At 38.6% G+C, this 27607-nt stretch overlaps 1 protein-coding gene across 1 annotated transcript in view; it reads left to right on the top strand.

Moving 5' to 3' along the window:
* Nucleotides 1-27607, top strand: part of LOC149792453 (ras association domain-containing protein 9-like) — a 107642-nt gene that overhangs the window by 13655 nt on the left and 66380 nt on the right. The window contains exon 2 of the mRNA XM_089971035.1: nucleotides 27268-27357. The gene's annotated coding sequence lies outside the window, so the exon portion shown is untranslated. The remainder of the gene's footprint in view (nucleotides 1-27267; nucleotides 27358-27607) is intronic.

Raw genomic sequence — 27607 nt, 5'->3', positions numbered from 1 at the left:
TGACGGGTTCATCTCGCCGAACCATAATTGAAAAAAGTTACACAGTGTTAAAAAATTCGGCGAGAAGAGTTTCAGAAACTCGAAGAGTTTTCAAGTTGAGTGCGTTAACGCACCGAGCGATGTTGACATCGCCAAGGAAACATTTTTATGTCAACCATACAATGTATCAAGGCCGATACGGTATCGTGTCCGCGGGTCGTGTAAATTTATTGTCACAAATCCGTGCGGGGTTCTTTGAGCGCGACTAAAGAAATTTTTAAACTTATTAATATCCATATCGCCGCTACACCAGGTTTGATGAATATTTCTCAGCGTGTGAACATCAACTCCATTAAACACCGCAAGAAGATTACAGTTATCCCTGATTACTTTTGGTATTTGTGTGTAACGTTGAGTAACATAAATCACGTCAGTGTTTCGGTGACGACCCCGTGAAAATATTCTTGCAGGATTTTTTTGCTTGTCCAGCATCACATCATCGTACACTACTAGGTTATTTATTTCACCGTCGAGGTCTTCAACGCTGGGAGCTTCCTCGATATCAGTTATAAATTCAACAACATCCTCGTCACTCAGCGCTTTTGCACTTTCATTAAAATCTTTTATAACATCATAACATCGCTGATCATCTACAGACGGAGCTACCAAATACATTTTATCCCATTTCATCCACTTCATTATTAAGTTCAGCAACAGCTGCGTTTTACCCGATCCTGACGGTCCTATAATAATCATCCTAATAGAGTTTGGTAGCACTGAATTATGCTTGACTGGTTCTTTCTTTCGCGTCGCAGAAAAATCAGTGATCTCCATTTGTATATAAGGAATAATAATTATGGATCTATATTGTGTGAAGTGTAAGGCGCGAACCCCTACGAATGATTTAACAACGGTTACAACAAAAAATAACAGACAAGCACTTTCTGGTACTTGCACGCAATGTGGCACAAAAAAATTTAGATTTCAAAAAAAAAGCTTGACAAAGTCAGCGGAGGTGATATCGCAGCCGCCCTCGGACGACTTCCAGGTACCCCTTGGGGAAAATATCCCGGAGAAAAACATCTCCCAGGATACAATTACTGTGGTCCAGGGACACGACTAGATATTAGACTTGATGAACAATCTAAACCAAAACCGGGAGAGTATCCGATAAACGCTATTGACGCAGCGTGTCATATGCATGATGTTGCTTATCGAAGTAAAGATCTACAAGACCGGCATATCGCGGATGTGAAATTAATTCACGCATTAAGCGCCATAAAAAATAAATCATTTAAGGAGTCGCTCGCTAATTGGTTAATAAGATCAGCGATGAAATCTAAATTAGCATTAGGTGCTGGATAATTAAATAAAAATGCAAGCGATTTATTATTCTCCAATCGGATACTGGAGAGGTAACTCAGCAATTAATAAACTCGCCAACGCGGCATCAGTAACACGCGAGGTTGCCAAAAATTGGCTGTCAAAACAAGCAGTATGGCAAATCTACTTACCACCACCTCGACGAATCAACTTTGCACATTTTGATGTTAGTACCCCCAATGAAGTTCATCAGGCTGACATACTATTCCTGCCTCATGATACTGTCCGTGGCCGAACATACAAATATGCGCTAACAGTAGTTGATGTTGCTAGTAGATACAAAGAAGCAGAACCGTTAGCGACTAAAACAGCATCCGAAGTCGCCTCTGCGTTTAAACGAATTTATCAACGAGGACCTCTAAGCTGGCCACGATTATTACAAGTTGATCCTGGTAAGGAATTTCAGGGCGCGGTGTCATCGTTGACAAAGCAGCATAACGTTACCGTGCGACGAGGACACACTGAAATTCATCACGATCAGGCAATTGTTGAGCGATTTAATAGAACACTCGCTGAGAGATTATTTGGATACCAGTACGCGAGGGAATTCATTTACGATACGAGATCTCGTGAATGGGTTGCAAGACTGCCAAACGTGATAGCCGCACTGAATAATGAAATTACTAGATCAATCAATATGAAACCTGTAAATGCAATCACAAAAAAATATATACCCCGTGTTAGTACACGCGGACAACAGCAGCAGAATGTTCCAGTTCAGCCACTTCTGGGTAATGTCATTGTTAGGTATTTATACGAACCAGGCGAACTAGAAGGAGGAAAAAAAAGAGCAACCGATCCCACGTGGAGTATTACTACACATAAGATATCCAGCATAACCAGATCAACTGGGAGAAACGCAATCTACAGATTAGATTCGACAGCTCCTCAGCGTGGATTCACACGCGAGCAACTTCAGGTGATCCCCGCGGATACGCAATTACCACCCCGATCACTGAAGTGATCCACACTTAAATAACTGCAGCAGCACCTCTGCGTCGGTTACACTCAAGACAGGTCAACATTACATTTTTACGTGTGTGACCACGACTGCTGTCTATTCTATCTACGGTAAATTGTCTTGGGTCGTTTTTCGGATACTGCCATAATAATAAACAATTACAATTCGCGCAGTGATTATTCTGACGCTCACGTAACAACAACACAAATTCAACATCCAGGTTAAACTCTCTATTATTTTTTTTGTCGCTTTGTCGGTAACTGTCTAATTTTTTTCCTATTTGATCTTTTTGTGTTAACTCAACAACGGCTGACTTTGTTGACGTATCTAATACAATCCTTCGCAACTGAGCCATCTTTCTTACCCTGGACACAGCCAAGTAAACTAAATTTGACCATTCGATGCGGTCATCAACGATCCAAACAGTTGTATCAGAAATAGTTAATCCTTGTGCGGAATGAATCGTCATAGCATATCCTAGTGTCCACGGTGATTTATTCATCGCTAATGCATCTTCGACCGCATCAACGTTAACTGTTACTATATCATTCAATACTAAATTTTGTTTCTCTGGCTGTGACTGAGTTCCGCGTCCTGGAATATTAACGTCGATATTTTGCAATCGTGTATCATCTGGTCTATAACATAACGGCACTTCCAACGTTGGAAATTTCTGCCGATGTAACTGAAATAGTCGCCGCTGAAGTGTATCCCTGACTGATTTTCTACTTGCGACAATTAAATCATCTGGTTTCCACGCCGTTAAAAAGTTATTGAACGAAGTCCTAGGGATTACCTTACGCATTATTTCACACTGGACTTTATCGGTTTGCAGTCTAATCAACTTTTTAATTTTTTTTAATGTGTCATCAATCGCTCTGATGTCATCACACATTTCCTCGTAATAATCAACAAACCCTCGTAACCACTCGTGGGGAGATTCGCCGACAAATGGTGGTGGTTGACCGTGATCGCCGCACATCACTACTGCGGTATTTTTCTTTAGCAGCCAATCCAGAAACTGTTTTAATGTATCCAACGGCACAGTGTCTATCTCATCCCAGATGATTTTCTCGGGAATATATTTTGTTCCCATTCGTTCAGGTGTCCACGTACCACCACTGTATTTGAAAAAGCCGTGCCAAGTACAGGCTTTTACACCGCGTTGTGTCATTTCTCTGGCAAGTCTATGTGTCGGTGTTAGCACAATCATGTCAGAGCCGCGAAATAATTCGATTGCACGAGTTGTTTTACCGCAGCCTCCCTGCCCGTTTAAATAAACTGTTCTGTGTCTAGCAATTGGATCGTACACAGAAGGCAATGATAAAGTTAACAAAGATACGGGTAAAGATTTACGATATTCATCTTTGATTTCAACATCAGCTGATTCACAGTACGGGTGCAACTCCTCCTGTTTTACTCGCCAAGTTGCCCATTCATCCGATATTGGTAAATCTAACGTGATTAATTCTTCCCGGGTAATGTAAAACGAATCAGTCGCAACCCTCACCGCGTTGGGAACTCTGTTGACCATAGACAATAAATTTATGGAAACGTAAGCTAACATAGAAGATCTCAAATGGGTGTACTGGGATGAATCACCGTCGAGATAAGTAACAACTGTGCCTAATCGTTTTCCCGACATCTCCCCGGACAGCAGTATATCCTCGCGAAAACAAAACGTATCTTTCGCAGTAGTATCAGCGATAATGAACTTTAATTCTTCCTCGTCCATAATCAAGCGGCTATGATGTCGTTTATGATCAAACGCCCCCCCCTTGAGTAAATTTACCTATTAATCTTCGGCCGAGATCTTTACAGTTGCGCTCATCGCGTTTCAACGCTAGTACGTGCAATTCTTCTTCGGACGCATCATCACAGGTTAATTTTAAGTCATCGGGAATCGGGCCACGTTGTGGGGTTGGTAGCCAAACCGAAGTTTGTTTTACGTAGCAAATAATGGCTTCACTGACAATAACGGATATTAAGATTTTTTTGTCAACCATAAACCGCAACAGCGGAAACGGCGCCCATTTCTTTTCAGAAAAATGTCTGCCAAACCAAACGTAATTAATAGGATGTAGCCGCGCTGCAAATTCGAATGATTCCACGCGAGCAAATCCGGTCAAGTCGAAGTCAGGTAATGGTCCGTTAATAGCTACCCGTGTCATTAAATTTGTGGGGTGTCCAAATCGCTTAAAATATTCAGCGCATTCACCACCGCCAAGAAAACTTCCAGGATAACACGCGATCATATCCACTGATACCATATCGTCGACGTTAAACGGCTTATTCCATAAACCACCGTGACCATACTCAACGCAACTCTGTTGGACATCTTCACGAAGCGAGCTCGGAGTTGGTTTCCAATTATTTTTTTGTCGTGCCGTGTGTGCGACAACACTTGGAATAGTAAAACAACAAGTTAGCAATTTTTTGTCGGCGTCATCAGTTGGATATCTTTCCGCGAGCGCGTTCATCTCCGCGTGTAACTCCGCGGTTCTATATATTTCTCCGTTTGGTTTCACGAACTGGTCATAATTACCAATTTCAGAACTTTTAAATAACCACACAGACACAGGATCGGTTTTACTCATTTGATAAATACAATCGAACATATCCCCGGAATAATACCTTACGACACGATCTCGCGGAAATATTTTAACTGAGTCCGTCCAGGCGTGGCTGTTATGGTCAATAATTGTTATTGAAGCTCCATTGCGATTATATTTTGACTTGTACAATACCGTACCGGTTAACGATGAAACCGTTATAGGAAATTTTAATGATTTTTCCAACTCGGCAACGTCATTAATCGTAGCCCCCGTGGATGCTACTCGATTACCCCATTCGGTTATTTTTTTTTGTCTGATCGTTGTTAGACCATTCCCCCGCGTTGCGTTTTTAAAATGTTCCGTTACCCGCTCGGCCACACAATTTAATACCGTTGATGTTCTCATCGGGGGTAGTCTGTTTATATCTCCGGCCGTGACGGGATATATTCCGTAAACGACCGCCGACGCCGGGTAAGACCGAGCGTAATACGGTGTATCAATTCCCGTTAACATTCCCGGTCTAGAATTTCCGCTTAGTAAAACAATTCTTCCCTTGACGTCAAGTACAGGCTCCCTCTTGTCGCGAATAATCCATCTGGTTTCACCAGAATCATCGATGATTTTAGTGATAAATTTTATCTGTGTGATATACCGCGTTGCGCCGAGACGTCCAATGATAATTCTCGCGATAACATCGGTCATAACGCCGTTATCAACAGTACCGCGAACAGAGATAGATCGGTGCGTTGACCAAACGTGAGATGCCCCTTCGTCACGAAACTCTCTCTTAGCTGTTCTAATTTGGTCACTCAACACCCGGTTTTTTGGTCTTTGTCGTACACGAATTAATGTCCGCAACCAATCAAAATCAAAAAGTCTTCGTGTGTTATTCATTCTATATATTTAAGGCCAAAATAGCATCTAATTAAAAATTATCGTAATTGTATAATGCCTGAAAACTATTGTAGTTGGAGAATACTAAAAACGAATCAAATCTGTAATAAAAAGTGCCGGGGAGAGTTTTGTGCGAATCACAATCAAAGTATCAGAAGAGGATCTTCCGGGTGCGTATCTTGCGCGATTTGCGGTATCGCAGTCAGAGGAAAAACGGAATTGTGCTTGAGTCACGGAGGCAGAAGTTTTCGAGAACTTGCAAGATATTACTTGCGGAAACACAATCGCGTACTCACAGTACAACAATATATAGCAAACAGACAAATCAATCATTTAGACAAACAAATTACATCATATATAGGATGGAATTCAGAAAACATCCCTTGTACGACAACTACGAATCCTCCGCTGATGGAACAATCAGACACTGCACCCGAGGCAAGTCACTGGGGAGAGTGTCCAACTCCGGGTATTATAAGTTAACAGTTTACAAAGACGGTAAACAAAAAGCTTATTACGTCCACAGGTTTGTTGTTGAGTGTTATCACGGACTAATTCCCACGGGAAAGGTTGTAGATCATATTAACCGAGATAAAACAGATAACCGTGTGACAAACTTGCGAATTGTTACTCAGCAAGAAAATAATAATAATAAACCACCACAGACTCCCAAAATCCCTCGACCGGTAATCGCTGTCACCGACAACGACGAAATAGAATTTTCATCAATGAGTTCCGCGGCTAAATATTTTGATATACACCACGCCTCGGTTCACAGAAATATTACCGGGGTAACAAAAACTGTTTACTCGCCGAAATATCGCACACGAGTAACATTTCGTGAACCTGAGTCTGAAGACTTCGAGTCCGAATCCGACGAAGACTCACAATAAGATTTTAAGGATTATACCTCAGTGATATACTCAATTTAAACAAAAAAAAAATACTAGTATATAATGAACGATGACCGCGTTGATGAACTTTGCGTCGAACTTGATGCAGTTGCTAAACTTCACTCAAATGAAATTTTCAACTCGGTTTGGTTGCGCGAACAGTACGATGATGTAGTAGATTCCCGCCTACAAGGATTTAAAACTCATAAAAATGAGTACCGAATAATAAAAACACTTGATACTCAGTTGCGATCTGATATTATTATTGGTCGCGATTTAAAATTGTTTATCGCAGTAGCAAAAAAAATTAAATTTATTCTCGCGGAAATAGGAAAAGTGTTCGAAAGGGAGAAGGCCGGAAGGGGTCTTTCCGTGCAACTTGATAAACTACTCGAAGAATTAACGTTGTAAAATTTATCCTGATACAGTCTCTGACTGTCCGGGACAATTACTGGTAATTTTCAATTACTGGTAATTGTCAGTAATTGTCACCGTAATCGTTATCATAATTACCAAATAATTGTTACCGTAATTGCAATAACAATTTCTGAAATAAAAAATCTGAGATAAAATCAAAGATTTTCAATCAAAGATTTTCAATCAAAGATTTTCAAAAATTTATCATTTTATTTTTTTTTTTGCCGGATTTTTTCTGCGGGTTATTATTATTATGGTAAAAATTACTCTCACTGAGGATCAAATACAAGAAATAAAACTCGCGCGAGAACTAACCCCGATTCGCGATATTGCACGGCAGTATCACATCGGATACGGCAGAATTTATGATATTTGGCGACAGGACAATCCTGCCTCGGTTCGAAACAAAGTTTCATCGAAGGATCTCATAATTCGCCAACTACAACAACGACTTGATGCGATTCCGAAAGATATCGCCGGAGACAATCAAAGATTGTCAAAAGATAATCAGAAACTTATCGCGGACAGTCAGAAACTTATCGCGGACAATCAAAGAATTTCTCAGGACAATCAGAAACTTATCGCGGACAATCAAAGACTATCTCAAGATAATCAAAGAATGTCTCAAGATAGTCAAAAATTGTTAAATCGATCAAAAGAGACCTTAGCGAAATGGGAAGCAGCAAAAAAAAAGATTACGGAAAAAAATCAGAAACTCGTTGCGAAAAATCAGAAATTGCATCAAGAGAATCAAAAATTTTCTCAAGACAATCAAAGATTGTACCAAGAAATCCAGAGATTGTACCAAGAAATCCAAAGATTGCCAGACAATCAAAGACTATCTCAAGACAATCAAAGATTGTCCAGACTCGCGAGTAGCAAAATCGTCAACGAGATACTGTTACACGCGAAGTAAATCGTGTAATTGCGCCGGTGTCAGACACGAGTGAGCGTAATTAAGAATCTGACATCGATCACACACAATACTAGTAATAGGAGTCCGCGACAGTTGCTGTAATTGACTTTCTGTTAGTAAAAAATCTTCATTACCGTGCTTGCCTATTCGGATATTAACGTGAGCGATGTTTACATCGCCGGAAACGCTCTGCGTTTCCAGAGAAGTCAAAGGACTTTCAGCGATGTTTACCGGGTGTTTAAAAGCCTGTCTGATTGCTTGTTCGAGAATCTCTTTATCGTAAATAAATACTCGTTTGTGATAATACATTATATATTTTTTACTTGTCGATAATTGGAAGTCAAGGCATTTCTGAAAATCGTTTACGATTTCACTAGTAAATGTACCGAGATTGTCTCCCCGCGCAGGTCCAACAAATTTCCTCGTTGGTCAGCAAGTTTGAAATTTATCGTTGACAACCACCGATTATTACACCGCAGATAGACGGGATTGATTGGTTCCTGCACAATCAGAAAACCCGGTGGATCTTTTGGTGTGAACGTATACAGGATAAACCCCTGTGTCGCCGTTGTGTCACCGGCAATGTTTCCAGCGCTGTAGCTACCGTCGATGACGTCACATACAAGATTAACCGCGATAACATCTGTGATATTTACGATCCCGACGGAGATGTGTCTGCCATCGGATGTTGTACTGTTGTCGTGTCTTAAAATAACAGGTTGTGGTTTTGTTCGCGTGTACGCGGCAAGAATATCTTCGAAAGATTTATCAATAAGATCCTGAACCGATTTTTTTAACTCGGGCACATTATATCCGGGGAGTTTAAACAACGGAATATCTTCCACGCGGATATTATTCAACGTCGCAAATTTTATTCTTCTGTCCGGGGTAGGATCATCCAAAAATCTTTGAATTACTTTTTGATTTATAATTTCCATCAAGGATGCGAGTTTGTTTAGTTTTTCTATGGTCGTGATAATTTTATCGCGAGTCGCGATTTTATCACTGGAAGAAATATACTCTTGAAAATACCACCGCAATAGTCTTAGCTCTTCTTGATGATATTGTTTGATCAGATCAAATAAATTAGATCCTATCGCGGATACGTGTATATTAAGGGAACCAGGGTACCCGGTCCAGTAGAACCTTAACCCCAACCCGTCTTCGAAGACTGGAATGAAATGAACTTCACCAATTATTGGTGGAGTTTGAGGCTGACCAAGTCTGTTGGTCCTTGGTCGTGCGAAAATGTCGTGTAGATCTTCTTTCGTTGTCTCGAAATCCGATTTTTTAGGTTCTGGTGGACCCTGTTCAAACCCCGGTTGTATTTGTGGCCATCCTAATACTGTTCGAAGAGAGCTATTATAAATATCAACGGCGTATCCCGGTGTTGAGATTTCAATGACCGTAGACAGTGTTGGTTCGTGCGCGGTCACAGATATTTTGGCTTCCTTGCCGGTGATTCGTTTTATTTGGCGTTGTATCTCATTGTTGATTTCTTCGATCTGATAACTCCCAGTGGGTAGCGTAATTGTATCCCAGTCGAATTCGTCATTAGGTTTGTTTTTCCACGAGAACACAAACGAATTATTCGGCTGCTGACCAGAAAATGATGCTGACCTGATATTGGGCCAGCTGTGATACACACTGAGCTTTGCTAATGCGATTTCACTCACTGGAATTGGAGTTCGAAAATTAATGCTGAATTCTGGTGTCGTCGAGGACACTGAGATCATTGTGGTCCTTACCGGTGTTGTGTTTGTAACTATTTGTTGAAGCAATTCCTGTGGCGTTGTCATTATTTATTTGTTTAGTTTTTAAATAATCATTGTACGCATCTGACATTAGTTGAAATTCAGAATCTGATATTGACGCGGCGTCGCTGGATTGCGCGTTTAACGATGATGATATCATCAACGATAATTTCTGATATGCGGTCGCGGCTGCATTTAATTTTATCGTGTAATCGTGTAATTTTGTAACCGAGCACGAGGATATTTTTTTTGCTATGATGCTGAAAACTCCCGCCGCAGTAGTTGTTGTACAAACAGAGATTGTGGCCGCGGCTGCCACCGGAGCAATCGCTGATAGTATTACTCCCGCGGATACAACAACGGCAGATACTGAATAAACCGCGATGTCTAACACTGTTATGCGTCGTTTGTATTTTTTTACCTTGGAACTGGTTATTTCGATGACAGTTTTTAACTCAGATTGCCACTCACGGACTTGATTATATCGATATTGTTGAGCATCTGGAAATCCTTCGGATTTCAACGTTGACATATTATTTAAAAATCGCTGCCGATTTTCAATTACGCGGTAACCAATTGAGGCGTTGCAGCGACGAATTCCAAACAAAACCAGTAAGATGTTGCTGTTAAAGTATCGTCGGCGGCTTCAAGCATAAATGTTTCCTCGGTTCCGCTGTTTAGTATTACAGTGCAAACCCCGGAATACTTATCGGTGGAATGTCTCCAAGGATATGTTGTGAAGATTTCAAATTTAGCGGCTGAAAACACAGACAACCTGTAAACACCGGTGGCTGTTGCTAGGTATTTGATAGTGTTATTTTGTCGTGACCATGTTGCGAATCCCGATGATACCGTGAATACGATGTTGGTGATATGCCCGGGAGTAACTCCAGTGGGAACTTTAATCAGACTGGTTTTGTTAACGATCTCAGGAATTCCCGCTACGATATTCTGCTGTGTTTGTTTGATCGTGTTAATGTTATTTTCTATTATCTGAACTTGATCTGAAAAACTTTTTTCCGTTCTGACTACACCTAACCGGGTATTAATTTTGTTGATATCGTTGGCGTTATTAGTAAGATTTGGTATGATTTCAGAAAGTTTCGTGTCGACGACTGGAGGAGTCCCAAAGAACTTATCCACGACCTCATCAGTTTTTACGAAGTTTCTTTGGAGTCTTTTAAACCCGTTCACGTGAACATCATACTCTGACCGCAGCGTATTTAGTTTACCGTTGACGATGTCCACGTATTGTTTGTTTGACGCATCCTGGTCGGATTCGGGATTCGCTAACGCGGTTATTTTGTTGCCGTTCATGCTGAGTTCTCCGGTCATTACGTCGCCGGATTTTGTTACTTTATCGCTGACTAGGCCAGCAACGAGTTGGTACTGCGCGTCAACGTACTGTTTATTTGCGGCATCTTCGAGACCTTCCGGATTTTTTAGAACGGTTATTTTGTTGCCGCCGAGGCTGAGTTCTCCAGTCATTACGTCGCCGGTTTTTTTCACACAATTTTTAATTTCATCGTTGATGTCTTTGATGATTTTGTTTGATATATTTGAATCCCTGATGCTACCACGGTCAGTAAAAACTGGGAAGTTACCGGGGACAGCTGTGCGAACATTACGGATTAAATCATTCCACTTAATGTTCCTAGTTTTTAGTTTCCCTTGCCGGTCCTGAAAAACAGCAACTTCATCTTGTTCAACTCCGGCTAGATTCAAAAGATTATCGACTTCATCTCGGGTCGCATATTTTGAGAGATCAACATCCGTGCTAGGTTTGACTTTTCTTGTGAAAGGTCTTCCGTAAATATCCACCATTATTCTTATTGCTGTTTTTCAAATGCTAGCATGAAAATGCCTAGCATTGGAAACGCTAGCGTTGGATGCGGTATATTCATGCACTACTCGATGCGGAGACGTTGCTGGATTTCTTGAGATTGCATCAAGAACATTTAAACCCTCGTTCCCACAAATGGGCGGATCAATTAATGTTTGTGTTGGTAGCGTCGACTGCCACACTGGAACATTATAAAATCTGCTGTTGAGAGTGCGAGGCACTCCGCGGACATACTTGAGAAACTCAACTGGCGGTGCTAAACCGTACGAATCAAAATAGATAATTCCACGTGGATCGATCGCGTAAGCAACCCAGTGAGTTCCCGGACCGTCTTTGTTGTCGAGATTGATAATGCCAGTTTCTGGATTATTTGGTCGTTGCGGTAATTGATCTCGCATGAATACACCTCTGAAATGTTTTATACGCAATTTTTTAACAGCATCTAATAAATCAAAATTGCTCATTGGAGACTGACGAAGCGTTTTTAAACCCGTTTTGGGTACCATGATGCCGGAGTTCCTGGTAGTCTTAGACCGCGTCCCTTTTTTTTGTATCCATTTCCGGTTGCCTTTTTAAGTGCCATTCCAGCTGCGGTTCCAACTGCACCAAGTGCTGCTGCCTTTGCTACGGCTGGTGCTGCCGCGGCAATCAACGCCGGTATTGCTGCGAGAAGAGGAAATATTCCACCGGTTTTAGTCATGTCCTTGATAGCTGCAGCAGAGAAATTAAGTCGGACACCGGTTTTTGCTGTTAGTGCCTTATTAAAATGTTTAATCTGAGTATTAGTCAACGACAGCTTGTTTGGACCACCAACAAGTTGATCTCGTTTTAGTGTTATTGATGTCCCGCACGTGCCTGCGTTCTTCGATTGCAATTTCTTCGTTTGACCGGAAGTCAAGGTGACATTAACGTGACTGTATGACATTATATCCTAAGTTTGATTTTAATTGCGTTACATATTCTCGATTGGAGAGTCAATAACTCTCATTCGTCCGCCAACACCTTCAAGCAGCATTGCTTTATCGGAGAGTATAACCGCGACAGCTCTAAAACCAGCAGGCGGGCCGAGGGGAAACTCACCTACACGAGCTTTGAAGTGTATATCAACGACAGATTGTTTTGTTAGATCCAAATGTTCCAGCGAAAAGTAATAAATCGGATACAGCGTTGTAAAATCCAGTTGTGATATCTGCAACCCGGTATCAATATTTTGATCACGTCCCATAAATGTCATCAAACGATGATACGCACGCGCAACTTGATTATTTTCAAAATCTATCGCTATATCCTCGGATGGTTCTTGATGCCCGTTTATTCGCAGCGAAACTTCAGAGACACCAAGTTTGTCAAATATCATATTACTCTGTAGTTGGGAAGACAACCTCGCATTTTGCTGGAGTGCAACAAAAATATGTCGCGGCGCTGATATTCCCTGTTGTGATGATATATGCCACGTAAACTGCCCGAGACCGGCACCTTGAATGGAATCTGTTGATGTTGTTAACCACGATATCAGTGATTTACCGCCTGTGTCCATGAAAGAGAGTAACCGTTGCTCTTCAGTGATCGATGGGGACATCACTGGCATCCACAAAGCAAGCTTGAATAATATTACTTTACCGCCAGCAACACCGTCTTCTCGCCAGATGGCGTCAACGTCATCACTTTTTCGGTTAAGTACAACTGTATGATTGGCTCCAAAAATAACCTTTCTGACATGTCTGCAAAATCCAAAGATGTGAGACAGTGGAATTGCGCATGAAAATCTCCTACGTTCACCTGATAACATTAATTTACGTGTAGCAAAACCTAAATTGTAATCTGGACTAGGCCTTAATATTGGAAATGCAGCACCTGGTCTAGCCACAAATCCAGCCGGTTGCGGGTCTACAGCAGTGCCTTGTGCTGTTTGTACTTGAATAGTAGATCTGTGTTCAGGATGATCAGAATTATCCTTAGCGAACATCATAGTCGGACCAGCTGATCTAGTGTAATCATCTGAGTATCTCGCTAATCCCAGGATTGTTGTAGCAACGTCAACATTATCCTGAATTATTTCAATTTCTCTTCCGTCAATGCTGTATGAAGCACTTTTGAACAGCGCCATGATACCGTTGTTAACAAAACCAACTCGAACATTAGCTCCGTATGCTGTATTAGCGGCAACATCTGTTACAAGTTCACCCGTGACTTCAAGAAATGCTTCAGCGGGCAGGAAATATCTACTTGTATCCTGGACTCGTAATTCAATTCGTCCGCGTTGATTAGGTACTGTTGCCTCATAAGAATAATACTGATAATCGCGCACGGACTCATCTTTTAGTGTTGGTGCATCCATATCGAACGCTGGATCAGATATAGATTTAAACATTTTATATAAAATTATTGTCTTCTAAAACGAAATCCGCTTCCTGATATCAGGCTTGTATTTATTTGTTCGGGTGTTTGGGTTACAAGCTCTGCAAGTTTTTGATTGGCAGCCTGATTTATTACTTTACTGACGTCCGCGGGCATAAGTTCAGTACTGGCCAGTTTCACCGGTGGTGTTTTTTTTAATCTACGAGTTAACTGTGATAGTCTATCCTTGATTGACGCGAATGCCTTCCCGGCGAGATCACCAACAGATCCAAGGGCTTTATCCTTGACAACATCAATAGCTTTCATCGACAATTGTTTTGCAATCGGTAACATCTTAGGGGCTATTCTTGAAAACAAACCAGTAACTGTATCACCGAGACCATCTCCGTAGGTTGCTCTGTAGACTGGTAATCGCGAGTTTACTACGCGGACTTGTAACACGCGAGCGTGTCCCGGTTGAGAATTGTGCACGATCATTTTATTTAATTATTGTTTCTCTAACTAAATTTACTAGTCGCTGTAGTAACCATCCGCGAGTTCATCAATGAGTCCCCGGTAAACGCCGATATCCATAATGCCACGCTGAAATAGTCTCTGACAGATATTTGCGGCTTCATTTATAATTTCCCGAGAGTTGTTTCCGGCACGTCTTCCTCCGATGAGAACTTCTAATCTTGACACATCATTGATGACGCTATCAGGACAGATGTGATTGTTATATCCGCTGCCTGTTTTCTTTTTCATTTCTACTAATTTTTTCATTTGAGAAGAAAGTTTATCAGATACAAATTTACTTCTTTCTTCTACTTTTTTTAATCTTCTCTTTTCACCCTTATTCATTGGTATTTTTAAACTTTCTTTTTCCTCCGATAATTTTTTTAATTCTTCCCTTAAATTGCTTATTTCCTCTCTTAGTATTTCCTCTTCTGACTTAGTGGGGGACAGAGTGGGTGGTAGAGTCGGTGACAGATTGGGCGACGAAACAGGAGTGGTAAAATCATCATCGTCGTCGGGAGCACTAGCCCCCACGGGTTCACGCGATAAAAATTCAGGCACTGGATCGGGCAGTGTCATTTGCAGAATTTGAGCTTGAGTTTTCTTCTTCGGTTTTTTTTCCTCCTTTTTCATTTCCCTTTCCTGAATTTTTGCCTGCTTGGCCTGAATTTTTGCCTGCTTTTCCTTTTCCTTTGCCTCTATTCGTTGGTCTCTTAGTTTTTTATTAACCCCAATTACGCCAGTTTTTATAAAATTATAGGTATCATCAGTGCTAGCTATTCGAGGAATGTCTCGGTTTACTTTGTAAACATAATCCCGCCACTCAGCCTGAGTCATACCCGAGGCAGCTCCTGGTTTTAGAAAATCTTGCCGGTTAGGATAATTTAAGACAATCCAAGTAGAAAACTCCCTAAGCTCATCTACGTTAGTAAGCGGAATATTTTTTATTTCAGTAATACCATCTTCGGTAAATTTATTAATAAATGTTTCCTTGGCAACTGTCACTACTCCGGCGGCACCTGGATCAGCTACAGCACCTGCATCTGCCTGTTGCTGTTTAAGTTCTTCTATTGCTTGAAGTAACCCTCGTTTTGATTTGGTAGGGTCAGCAGGATCAGGTTTTCCTACAATTGCAGTTTTGACTTCACCAGTAGCTGTTGTAATAGGCTTAAATAATTCCTCCGCAGATGTTGCAAACTCAACTCGCGATTCTTGCCTTGCTTTTAATTTTTCTTTGACGGAATCACGGACGGGAATAAATTTTTTAATTGCTTCGAGTCGTTCTCGTGCTAGTCTAGTTGTACGAGATTCGCCAATATTTGCCATTATTTATTTGTCCACGATTTAATTTCCCCGTGAAAACTCTTCGAGTTTCTGAAACTCTTCTCGCCGAATTTTTTAACACTGTGTAACTTTTTTCAATTATGGTTCGGCGAGATGAACCCGTCAGCGGATCTTTATTTACTAAAAATAAGGGTTATTTTATCACAATAAGGGTTTATTTTGTTTATTATTACGTGGAAGTGTTATTTTTCAAAAAGTAGCTTGTAGGATTCGCCCTCCCTGCTGCTCAGGCACAATGAAGAGAATGTTGGTATACCTCTATGTTACTTTTATGTACGAAGAAAGGTTTTTATATTAAATTTCTGGAAATTCTTAGCGTCAGACCCTTCGAGGGATTCTTGTTAATTATAAAGATCTGGGTTCCAATCATTTGTATGGCTATTTGGATAAACTTAGCAAAACTGGGAATTTAAATTTCTTTAAATGTCAACATTTTAACTGTATGACCGTATTCATATTTTACTAGACACGTTTGAATCGTCATGCTAAGAATATAATGAAACTGGAGGTTTTTCTCGTTAATGTTTCAAGAAACCGTCTTTTGGCAACAAAATTTAAACTTAAGTTTTTGTCAGTAATATCCGTAATATGTAATCTATCTCACGTATTTGAACGAGGGTGTTAATTTAACTGTATCTTGTTCAAATTAATAAAAATTAAAACAGCTGAGTACTAATAAAGAAAACTTAAATTATTTTAAATTTGGATTCCTCATCTGTACAGTCATCAAAATCAGGAAAAGATATTCTATTTTTGGTTGAGTTGCTCGCCCTGAAAAGTCATCAAGTGATCATAACTTCAAAACTACATGACAGAATTTCAACGCTGTTTATATTACGTTATCCCCTTTGTTCTTATTCTTAAACATCGGTGCCATTATAACTGACATTTTTATTCCTAAACCTCAGTGTGTTCTCTCTGTCTCTCTGTCTCTCTCTCTCTCTCTCTCTCTCGGGGGCCCCGAGTGACCGAGTGGTCTAAAGCGCTTTTCGTTACGGATCACTGCCATCTCACCTCTGTCTGCGGCGGTTCGAGTCTAAGATTCAGCCAATGTGGGTATGTGAGAAAGCTTGCCCCTAGCTTCTCGTGGGTCGGCGGTTCTTTCCGGTGTTTTCTCGGGTTCTTCCTCCACCATTAATACTGGCCGCCATGTATAGCCTATCGTGTGCTGAAAAATTGCGTTAAACCCCACAACAACAACAACAATAACTCTCTCTCTCTCTCTCTCTCGGGGCCCCCGAGTGGCCGAGTGGTCTAAAGCGATCTCCGTTACGGATCACTGCCATCTCAGCTCTGTCTGCTTGGGTTCGAGTCTCGGATTCGGCCAACGTGTGTTGTAGTGACTGGGTCTTCCCTCACCTTCATGTGATTGCAATTTGGACAATCTTCAATAACGTTATTGAGGGAGACATAATTGTATTTCTCTTTAAAGCGCACGATACCGTTTTTCATTACTGCAAAAGTAACTTTCGCTTATGTACATATGAATTTCCGCACACATGTGCAGACGATCGCATTAGCAAAAAAAAATATGCCAACCAGAACGAATTCTTTAAAAAACGAAAACAAATGTTATGTTGTCGTAGAGAATTCAAATGTAAACACTTATAACAATGGTATCAGAGTTAGAGTAGTGACTTGTTTACTACAACGTTTATTGTTGCATTGCAGGAAGGCCCTTTCTTCTGGAGCGATACTTGGATAATCTTTAGTATGCTCATTACGGTTTATTATTTTGATACAAAAATAGGCGCGTGTGCAAGGGCTCTGCACGTAATTTATTGTCATGTACCAGCATCTCATATAACGGATAATACAAAAATTGCATGTTCCAGTCGAAATTTGTGGACATAAAGTTACATGTCGATTTGTACCATCTGGAGTAAGATAGAAAACCTATACCAATCATATACCGTTATATAAACAAAATGCAATAAATTTTCTATACAGCGTACTTTGGAATGCTGTCCATAAAAAAAGGTTATCTGGAAGGTTCAGATTGCTGGACAGCGTACTTAGGAATTTGTTACATATAAAAGTTATCTGGAAGGTTCAAATTGCTGGTCAGCGTACTTTTGCATTTTGTCCATATAAACGTTATCTGGAAGATTAAAATTGCTGGACAGCGTACTTTTGCATTTTGTCCATATAAAAGTTATCTGGAAGGTTTAACTTGCTGGACAGCGTACTTTTGCATTTTGGTCATATAAACGTTATCTCGAAGGTTAAAATTGCAGGACATCGTACTTTTGCATTTTGTCTATATAAACATTATCTGGAAGGTTAAAATTGCTGGACAGCGTACTTTGGAATTTTGTCTAAATAAGAGTTATCTGGAAGGTTCAAATTGCTGGACAGTGTACTTTGGAATTTTGTCCATGCAAATGCTATTAATTGCTATACAGCATTCTGTGGCATTTTGTCCATAAAAATAATGTGGTTCCAGAAGGTTCAAACTGCGGGAATGTATAAACTGTACTACACTAGCAACCCAAAGATGGTAATGAACGTAACAGGAGGTTGTGAACTATGAACCCATATTTTATGTATATTTCGGTTAAACATGATAAGTTGAAAGTGTCGTCATTAGGGACTTTTTTGCGAAATATAGAGCTATATTTTATTACTTTACTCAAAGACAGACACATGCAAGACTCTTCAAAATAAACTTAGCTTTTGAGAAAATTCAAAATGATTGATCTTTACTAAGTACTTGTTGAAATGTTTTAATTAAATGTAATGCATGGCACACGTTGATGGCACATTCTTTGCCGAAAAAATAAAGCTCTGACAGGGGGAGATTTCCATGGTATGCTTGATATCCTTGTCTCATATCGTATCGTTGAGTTAAGATGACAATAAAATCCTTTCGGTATTCGTCAAAATTAATTTATTAAATTTATAAATTTATTAAAATATTTATTTTAATCTCAGTCTTGACGATAGTTTCTTATTAATTATAACCCATGGCACACGTCGATGACACATTCTAATCCACATGAAACAAAGAAGCCTTCGGGGATTTGGCCATTTCTGCTAAAGCGTCTAAACCAACGGGATTGTCATAGCATCGTAAGGTGCGTTAAATAAGCCATGCTGAGTTGAGATGACAAGAAAATCCTTTCCTTGTTCGTGAGAGGAATGTTGACGTATCTCGACATTGACGACGTTTAAATGTATCGGCAATATCGAAGTATGCCATTGCGAATAATCCTCTCGAAATTTTCTCGAATATTCCACTTTTGTCTCATGAAGTTTAAAACAGACAAACACGTAGTCGGCTTCAATTCCCATATGATTTTCAAATTCCACAATCAAACAAGATTTTAATTGAATAAGTCGAGTGATGAAGACACCCAACGATGTATTTACAACAACATTAATTTGAAAATTTCGGATCAAGAATCAAACTCGAAGTAACGCTCACAGTCTACCAAGAGTCAAACAAGCTGATGAAGTACATTCGTGATTGGAAATAAAACTTCAAACGGGTCTGCTGATTAGATTATAAAGAAAACATTCAGCTTATATTCACGATAAACTAATGTTTCCTAACAAATTATTTTAGCTATACTGGTCATAAGCCATACAAACGTATAGGATAGTCTGTTGTCTGTCTATCGTCCGTAGGTTCGTTTGCACAAGTCTGTTATCGCTATTTGTCCTAAACTAATTGGAAGATTGCCATGCAACTTCTAACACACGTTCACCCAATGGCTATAGTGTTTCTGTCCATCTTTAAACTCTTGGTATCGCCTCTCTTCCTGAAAGGATGCTCAAATCAACAAATGGGTTTCATTAAAAGACGTATTCTGATATCTAGCTGGTTCTAAATGGAAATGGTGCAGATATGATATCCAATATGGCAGTTAGAGTGGCCATCTTGAAACTCTTGTTATCATTACTCCTCCTGAACGAAGAGTCATATTGCCATTGGGCTTTCACAAGAAGTCTCTCTAGCTGGCCTTAATTAAAATAGGATCAATCTGATGTCCAATATGGCGACCACAGCAGCCTTGAATGGTTCGTAGTATCTACATGGGGTTTTACCAAACAACTTCTTGTGACTTTTAGTTGGTCATAATTTTACCATTCAGATTCCCATTATTTGCCTGCCACAGTCACCATCTTAAAAATCGCATTGTCACTGTTTTTCCTGAATGATCATATCAGCATGGGGTTTCCCACAATATATCGTATGATGTATATAGTTGGTACTAAATAGAAATGATGCAAATCTGTTCTCCAGTATGGCTACCGTGGTATCTAGCTTGCCATTCTTGATTTAGTTACTATACCAAAACACAAAGCTATATCAACTTAGGGTTTTGCACCATATATCTTCTGGTGATGCGTTGATGGTCCTAAATGAAAATGAAACCACGCTAACATTTAGTTGATGGTCCTAAATGAAAAGTATGCCAAGCTAACATTTAGTTGATGGTCCTAATTGACAATGATGCCACGCTAACATTTAGTTGATGGTTCTAAATGAAAATTATGCCACGTTAACATTTAGTTGATGGTTCGGAAAATGATGCCACGCTAACATTTAGTTGATGGTCCTAAATGAAAATTATGCCACGCTAACATTTAGTCGATGGTCCTAAATGAAAATGATGCCACGCTAACATTTAGTTGATGGTCCTAAATGACAATTATGCCACGCTAACATTTAGTTGATGGTCCTAAATGAAAATGATGCCACGCTAACATTTAGTTGATGGTTCTGAAAATGATGCCACGATAACATTTAGTTGAATGTCGTAAATGAAAATGACGTCAGGCTAACATCTAGTTGATGGTCCTAAATGAAAATTATGCCACACTAATATTTAGTTGATGGTTCTGAAAATGATGCCACGCTAACATTTAGTTGAATGTCGTAAATGAAAATGATGTCAGGCTAACATTTAGTTGATGGTCCTAAATAAAAATTATACCACGCTAACATTTAGATGATGGTCCTAAATGAAAATAATGCCACGCTAACATTTAGTTGAATGACCTAAATGAAAATGATGCCACGCTAACATTTAGTTGAATGTCCTAAATGAAAATGATGTCAGGCTAACAGTTAGTTGAATGTCCTAAATGAAAATTATGGACACTAACATTTAGTTGATGGTTCTAATGACAATGATGCCACGCTAACATTTAGTTGATGGTCCTAAATGAAAATGATGTCACGCTAACATTTAGTTGAATGTCCTAAATGAAAATGATATCACGCTAACATTTAATTGATGGTCCTAAATGAAAATGATGCCACGCTAACATTTAGTTGAATGTCCTAAATGAAAATTATGGACACCAACATTTAGTTGATGGTTCTAAATGACAATGATGCCACGCTAACATTTAGTTGAATGTCCTAAATGAAAATGATGTCAGGCTAACAGTTAGTTGAATGTCCTAAATGAAAATTATGGACACTAACATTTAGTTGATGGTTCTAATGACAATGATGCCACGCTAACATTTAGTTGATGGTCCTAAATGAAAATGATGCCGCGCGAACATTTACTTGATGGTCCTAAATAAAAATGATGTCACGCTAACATTTAGCTGATGATTCTAAATGAAAATGATGCCACGCTAACATTTAGTTGATGGTTCTGAAAATAATGCCACGCTAACATTTAGTTGAATGTCCTAAATGAAAATGATGTCATGCGAACATTTACTTGATGGTCCTAAATAAAAATGATGTCACGCTAACATTTAGTTGATGATTCTAAATGAAAATGATGTCACGCTAACATTTAGTTGGTGGTTCTAAAAGAAAATGATGCCACGCTAAAATTTACTTGAATGTCCTAAATGAAAATGATGCGACGCTAACATTTACTTGATGGTTCTAAATGAAAATGATGCGACGCTAACATTTACTTGATGGTTCTAAATGAAAATGATGCCACGCTAACATTTAGTTGATGATTGTAAATGAAAATGATGCCACGCTAACATTTAGTTGATGGTTCTGAAAATGATGCCGCGCTAACATTTAGTTGATGGTTCTGAAAATGATGCCACGCTAACATTTAGTTGATGATTCCAAATGAAAATGATGCCACGCTAACATTTAGTTGATGGTTCTAAATGAAAATGATGCCACGCTAAAATTTAGTTTATGGTCCTAAATGAAAATGATGCCGCGCTAATATTTATTTTCTGGTCCTAAATGACAATGATGCCCCGCTAACATTTAGTTGATGATTCTAAATGAAAATGATCCCACGCTAACATTTAGTTGATGATTCTAAACGAAAATGATGCCGCGCTAAAATTTAGTTGATGATTCAAAATGAAAATGATATCACGCTAACATTTAGTTGATGGTTCTAAATGAAAATGATGCCACACTAACATTTAGTTGATGGTTCTAAATGAAAATGATGCCACACTGACATTTAGTTGATGGTTCTAAACAACAATGATGCCACGCTAACATTTAGTTGATGGTTCTAAATGAAAATTATTCCATGCTAACATTTAGTTGAATGTCCTAAATGAAAATGATGCCACTCTAACATTTAGTTGATTGTCCTAAATGAAAAAGATGCCACGCTAACATTTAGTTCAATGTCCTAAATGAAAATGATGTCACGCTAACATTTAGTTGATGGTTGCAAATGACAATGACGCCACGCTAACATTTAGTTGAATGTCCTAAATGAAAATGATGCCACGCTAACATTTAGTTGATGGTTGTAAATGACAATGACGCCACGCTAACATTTAGTTGAATGTCCTAAATGAAAATGATGCCACGCTAACATTTAGTTGATGGTCCTGAATGAAAATGATGCCACGCTAACATTTAGTTGATGGTTCTAAATGAAAATGATTCCACTCTCACATTTAGTTGAATGTCCTAAATGAAAAGATGCCGTGCTAACATTTAGTTGATGATTCTAAGTGAAAATGATGCCACGCTAACATTTAGTTGATGGTTCTAAATGAAAATGATGCCACGCTAACATTTAGTTGATGGTTCTAAATGAAAATGATGCCACGCTAACATTTAGTTGATGATTCTAAGTGAAAATGATGCCACGCTAACATTTAGTTGATGGTTCTAAATGAAAATGATGCCACGCTAACATTTAGTTGATGATTCTAAATGAAAATGATGCCACGCTAACATTTAGTTGATGGTTCTGAAAATGATGTCACGCTAACATTTATTTGATGATTCTAAATGAAAATGATGCCACGCTAACATTTAGTTGATGATTCTAAATGAAAATGATGCCACGCTAACATTTAGTTGATGGTTCTGAAAATGATGTCACGCTAACATTTAGTTGATGATTCTAAATGAAAATGATGCCACGCTAACATTTAGTTGATGGTCCTAAATGAAAAGATGCCGTACTAACATTTAGTTGATGGTTCTAAATGAAAATGATGCCACGCTAACATTTAGTTGAATGTCCTAAATGAAAATGATGCCACGCTAACATTTAGTTGATTTTCCTAAATGAAAATGATGCCACGCTAACATTTAGTTGAATGTCCTAAATGAAAATTGTGCCACGCTAACATTTATTTGAATGTCCTAAATGAAAATTATGCCACGCTAACATTTAGTATGTCCACAACAGTAGCTCATTGGAAAATCTTGTTTTGGCTGAAGTATATCAAAGATGGGTTTAACATTTAAAGGGAAGAAATGATCTCATCTTGAATTCTTGGAAATTCCCTTCAGCCCAATGATCGTTGGTCCTACTAAGGGCTCTTCTTTATAGTTGCTTCAGTGTCATCGTAAAATAATTTATTGAATAAATCTTTCTCTTAGAACAGCAACAGCAACAACAACAAAAAAATCCCAAAATAAGCAAACAGTAAATAAATAATTAAATAATATAAAATAAAAGAGAATATAAGACAAGAAAATAAATCTCTTCCATATATTAATACAACATTCTTCTTGACATTGTTCATCAAATACCTGAAATGTTCTTCACTGATATTAAATTTAACAAAGCTTGGATTGATGTGTCGAATTTAGAGTGGCTAAAAACTCTCTAATGCATATAGAACAAGCTGTGAAAGGTTTTGCAAATAACTGTATCATGGGATTTGATTTATGTCAGAGTAAAGCTGGCAAGTATGAAATAGTTAACACTGTACAAGCGGAAAGATGTCTGAAAATGTTTATGAATTGAAACTCAGTTTTTAGAATCCTCCAGTTGCCATCAGAAATGACTGGATGGCAGTAAAAGTACAAAGGAAAATCACTTGAGATAAGGTTGAAAAGTAATCTGCAACTCTTATGTCGTCTGCAATACGCCATTCTTGCAAACCACAAGTCGATCGTAACAAAAATCAGTAATCCTATGTTTATAGCTCAGTCGGTTGTTGGATTAAAATTGTAAAAATGTAATACCTTTGACAAGAAATATTGATCACAGTGGCCCATGGATGATAGTGGCCCATGGATCACAGTGGCCTATGGATGATAGTTCTCTGTATCACTTAATAAATAGGAATGATTTTGACTTCGCTCATTACGCAGGAAGTTCTGTGAAATTATAATGACATTATGCTGTAATTGTGAAGACCCGGTCATGACACCGTTCCATTTTCAAAGGACATCGATGGGTTCGGTACACACGACACTGTTGCATTTTCAAAGGACAGCGATGGGTTCGGTACACACGACACTGTTGCATTTTCAAAGGACAACGATGGGTTCGTTACAGTTTTGTTGATTGAGGTACTTCAACAATTGCGACGATTAATAAGGAGTTTCTTTGGTTAAAGTAGTAGTTTAATTAATAAGGAGTTTCTTTGGTTAATTAGGTAGTAGTTTAAATAATAACGAATTTATTTGGTTAAGGTAGTGGTTTAATTAATAAAGAGTTTCTTTGGTTAATTAGGTAGTGGTTTAATTAATAAGGAGTTTCTTTGATTAAGGTAGTGGTTTAATTAATAAGGAATTGCTTTGGTTAATTAGGTAGTAGTTTAAATAATAAGGAATTTCTTTGGTTAAGGTAGTGGTTTAATTAATAAGGAATTTCTTTGGTTAAGGTAGTAGTTTAAATAATAAGGAATTTCTTTGGTTAAGGTAGTGGTTTAATTAATAAGGAATTTCTTTGGTTACGGTAGTGGTTTAAATAATAAGGAGTTTATTTGGTTAAGGTAGTAGTTTAATTAATAAGGAGTTTCTTTGGTTAAGGTAGTTGTTTAATTATTTTGTCGTGGCAAAATAATTTGTACACTGAATCTGTCCAACCATCTATGCGGAGGCGGAGTAGTTTCCCGTTTTGTTCTTCTAACATTTCGTCGTCAAATTTATTTACAAATTTATATATTTTATTTTTGCATGCAGTTGTATTGGTTTAAAGCCATTATATCTTAGCGAAATTAAATCACATTGAAATAGTAAAATATCATTATGTAGCTATTGTGCTTTTGAATGTTTAGAAACGTATGTCATGCATAAAACATTAAAGGTTTTTTTGCAACCACATGAACGTGCTTTTTTTTCTAACTTGCTAATTATTTTTGAAAATCCTCTAAGTAGTTTCGATGTGTTTTTATTAAATCGAATGGTGCCGAGAAAGCACTGAAACGTTCTGCTTTGAAATTGGAAACACAAATTTAGTTGTTTAACAAAAGAATACCAAATCCAACTTGAAGTGACCGTTTTATTTCCGCCCGCGTTTTGATTGATCAATTAGCCGAGTAAAGTTGAAGGCCACTTGACGTTGAACATAATCACAACTGTTTGATTTTAACCTTTACTTCAGATAAGATCGACCGTGAAGTAGATACTCACGTGTCTTGATTGAGACATCTCTAGTTTCAGCAAATAGGTGAAATTTGTCCATGCCATGGACCTTACAAATAAAATTATTTATCAAAGGTGTGAGTCATTGAGTTGGACAAAATTTCATCTGACGATTCATTCATAACTGCACAGTTTGTAATGGAAATATTTACTGAATCATGTTCCAAATTGCTCAAGCCTGTTTCGGAAATATTTTCTGAATCATGACCGATAAAACTAGGAACGTTATAAATTGAGGGAGGGTCCATTAGGTTACACTGGTCAGTTGTGATCAATATTTTGGTTCTTGGCTGACCGATACAACTAGGAACGTGATAAATTGAGGTAGGGTCCATTAGGTTACACTGGTCAGTTTACACTGGTCAGTTGTGATCGATATTTTGGTTCTTGGCATTGACCTTTCAAGTTTGTATTTACTACGCATGCTAAATTGGTATCCATTTATAAAGAAACTGAAACTTGTGTTTTTGTTTTTTATATTTTTAACGCAGCTTTAACTAATGCAGTCATATCGCTACGATGTCTGCAGCGTGGCAGTATATCGTGATGTCTAGCATTGGGGCATCATACCGCAGACATGTAACATCATGTCACACCCAGTCACATTATCCTGACACCAGGCCGACCAGTTCTAAACTAACCTCTTAATGCTGAGCACCTAGCGAGGCAGCTGCAAGTTCCATTTTCATTAGTCTTTGGAATGACTCGGGATCGAACCCTCGACCTTCCACATTCAAGGCGGACGCTCTAACCACTTAGGCTACTGGAGCGGATTAAAGAAAGAAAATGAAACGTGTCAGACACTTTCAAAATATATTTGGTTCGATCTAATTATCTTGACGATTCGGATCGAAAGAAATTACACGTGTGAATTGCTTTCATCACTATTTGTGTAATGAAAATGTAACGAAATGAGACGAATTTCTCGCGAGAGATTACATCAGTAGATGTAAAGTGTCACTCCATTTTTTTTAAACAGATAAGATACGTGAGAGAGAATCTTGGTGAAATTACTACTTGAATACAGGGAACCTGTGTTTAACTTCAGTGTAGTTAAAACATACATCTGAGCTTTAATAAGAAAGTGACCTCACTTGCGAGTCATATATGGTGCCACTCCGAAATCGTCGTAACAAGAGGGCTATTTTTCCGGCAGTTAGTCACGTGATTTGATAGAGAGGTGCCAAAAGCTGTCAGTAATGGATGCTCATGGCCAAATGTTATCATATTTCTCCTCTCTTAAGTGTGTCAACATTAGATCTCTTTGTGAGCCTTCAAAGTATTTCACAACTTTGCTTCCTTCTAATAATAATATAAAATATATTTAACGAGGCTTTTCTTTTTCAATGAGTCACATTAGCTTATTTGTGTGACACAAATAATGGTCCTAACAAGCTGAGCAAAGGCAAACACATTGCCTATAGGTTACGAGAATCAGCCCATCGACACCGATGTTCGAACTCGAGACCTGCAAGATGAGACTAAGATACTCTACCGACTGAACTCCGATTTCTCCGATAGATAATACAAGTTCTGGAACCTTCCAGCTGTACATCTGTAATCATTTGTATGACGAAATATAGGATACAGTGAGATATATATGTGTGCATTTTGTATAGTATATGATGTTTTGGTGTTGATCTCAATAAATGTACATTTCGTTTCTTTTTCAGGCAGAGGCCGTGGAACGTTCAAATGAAATAGTCAGATTCCACAATCATTCAACGAAGAATGTTGCGTCAAAAGCAAACTTAGTAACAAAGGTAGTTCCACTCTTTCAACCTTTTCTAAAATTTGTGACCTAAACGTTTGCTACGCATATACTCGTATATAAACAATGTTTATAAATTTTACATTCTATGCAAACATTTTGCCATTTAAAAAATACTCGCACATCTATTATTCTTGTATTCTATAAATAGTAGCATGATTCTTAACCGTATGTTTCTCAGCCAAGAATAGCCATTTCTCAGTGTATTATCTAGCTACGTCACAATGCTACAACATAGAATA

This window comes from Sinohyriopsis cumingii, chromosome 9 (genome assembly GCF_028554795.1).
Source record: "Sinohyriopsis cumingii isolate HCF-2022 chromosome 9, ASM2855479v2, whole genome shotgun sequence".
Classification (NCBI taxonomy): domain Eukaryota; kingdom Metazoa; phylum Mollusca; class Bivalvia; order Unionida; family Unionidae; genus Sinohyriopsis; species Sinohyriopsis cumingii.
This window is presented reverse-complemented; position numbering and strand designations above follow the sequence as displayed.